Consider the following 2681-nt stretch of genomic DNA (forward strand, 5'->3'; position numbering starts at 1 on the left):
CCCTCATAAAATCAAGCCATTTTTTGATGTGCATGACCAGTTCTCAGTCGAAGATGGAATAACATTTAAGAAGATCAATGATATCCCTTAGGCCTGAAGTCCTATCCAGAATTCACAGATAGCATATTAGCAAAGAAGGGTGCCTAAGACAGGCCAGGGAAAGTGTCTCACACCGGGTCAGTAGGCAGTCAAAATAGGCATCGGATTGTCTTCAAAAATGTCACCCAAAATTTAAATACCGCCAGTAGTCTGGTTCTGAGCTAATTTACATAAAAGAAAACCCTCTTGTTGCCTCCTGGGATACTCGAGGCGGCTCTGTTTTGCACGAGGCGAAAAATGTATTTTCAGAGCTTTCTGATGATACCAAACTTTCCTAGCTTCGATCAATTATCTTCCAGTTTGTTAAGGCTGACGAATGTGACTCATTCAACAGCCCAGTATTGAAGTCCTATTTTGTGTTGTTAAAGTGTTTGCAAAGGTTTTTTTATCCTTGCTTTTATCACTTTAAATTTAGTCTTCCAAGAGTCCATTGATAATCGGGTAAGAATCATGTTTCTTGTTTTCTTCAATTTTTTTTGTGTCAGAGATATACAACTTAAAATGTACTGCATGTTTTGCAGAGAACAGCAATGCCTTTTTCGAAGAGCAACTGGTTTGATGTAGCGCACTTATGAAAAAATGCAAAGAGATCACACAACGTGCCATTTATCAGTCTCGTGCAATGACAACAGAGCTTAACACAATCAAAAGGAAAATAAACCAAATGAAATCAAAGGTTTGTTAACTTACGTTTTGATAATTACCCAATTGAAGTTACTCTCTATTGTAAATTGCTGCTTGATGTTTGCTTGTTTGGGTCCCATCATGACTTATGTCAGGCTGTGTTTCATATAAGCCTAAACTTACCGGAAACTGAAAAAATGTTGAGTAAAACAAAGCATAGATTACAATCGATGTTTGGGGATGACAATGGATAAAGAACAGACCATGAATAACAATGTAGAGTAAAAACAATGGATTCCGGTATATGCAAGTCTTCCCTTCATGCATCAGTGAAATCAAAGCTTCAACATGTCCCCAGGCACCGCCCCCCCCACCCCATGTTATATATATGGTAAGGTATTCCTGGAGGTTTAAGTGACTGTTTCGGATTGCCAAATTTTTTTTAGCACTGTAAAGGCAATGACATCAGGAACTAGCATGCAAAATTTCAGGTCGAGATACCTAAACACTACCAAGATATACGCATGCAACTTTTTGTTTCTAAGGCCAATTTGCTGGGAAAAATGAGATGCCCTACTGCGCTCCAAACATCATTTACTTGCTACTAAACCCTGTGAAATTCAAGACTTTAACAACGTTAGGAGATCGATCTTTTGCTGCTGCTGCTCCTCAACGATGGAATTCATTGCCCTATTCAATTAGGAGTAGCCGCTCAGTAGCATCTTTTAAAAAGACGCTCAAGACATTTTTATTTCAGAAAGCTTTTTTTTGATTTTATGTGCTTGTCAATCTCGTTTTTAGCAGGTTTTATGCAGTTTTTTACGATTTAAGTAGTCTAGGTAATTTTTATAGTTTTAGTGTTGACATAATTGTTTTACTCTTTTTGGTAGGTTCGTGCACTTTTTGCATGTATACTTTATGCACTTATTATTATTATTATTATTATTTCAGTTTATTTTTATTTTTTTTAATATTTTTATTTTTGTGCGCTGATGAAAATAGCAATATTGATATCGGCGCTATATTAGTATTATTATTATTACTACTATTTAGAAATCCCAAAGGATGTCGTCGTTGACAGCTTGTTGACATAAAACCTCGTCATCTGATACGCAAGACCCTCTTTGATTGGCAAAAATCAAGGCTGCAGAGAAAGAGACAGCTCTACTCGAGTTGGATTGCGGCATTCTGCAAGAATGGGTAAATGAATTTCATTTTCATTTTTGAGTTGTTGTTTCTGTGATTTTCATTGACTTGGTTTGGTTAACAAAATATCTTTGTCGATTAGTTTTCAGTCCTGCGGGCCTTTCAAGACTGGTTTGGGGATTCAATAAAAAGCCTTGAGAGAGCGACGAGGAAGCAAGGAGAAGGTTCTTTCGTCTTGATTTTGGCATTTTATCGTAAACTTCAATTTCAATTTTCAGATTTGATAAAAAATACCGTAGTTTTCAGTTTTCAGGCACATCTTATGTGCCCATATCGCCATGCCAAATGCCATGTGAGCCAGCTCACTGATGCACAAGAAAATTCCATTTGCATGCCTCGCAGTAATTACGTAAAATATCAGTAAATAAATGTCACCTTGTAAATACTTTTCCTTTGTTGCGGATCGGTTCCGTTCATCTGTTTGTTCGTTTTTTATTCCTTTGAGTAAACATACATGAACTGTCAGGTTATTGTCTGGTTATTGGTGACATTCCTTGGTAGTGTATTTTTTCTGATTTACAATACAACCGAAAACGAATGAGGCCAGTGTTCAGCCCTAAAGAATATGACTTGATAAGGGATTTATCATATGGCTATGGTACAGCAAAACACTTTGTTGTGGTAAGTCCACCCACAAAAAATGTCTCTCTCCCCAGCTTTGGTAACCGAACAGGGTTAACAATTTGATTCATCTCAGGAGCGGATCCAGGATTTTTCTCAGGAGGGGTGCACCATCAAGTCCACAGGATACC

The sequence above is a fragment of the Porites lutea genome, chromosome 2, assembly GCF_958299795.1.
Source record: "Porites lutea chromosome 2, jaPorLute2.1, whole genome shotgun sequence".
Classification (NCBI taxonomy): domain Eukaryota; kingdom Metazoa; phylum Cnidaria; class Anthozoa; order Scleractinia; family Poritidae; genus Porites; species Porites lutea.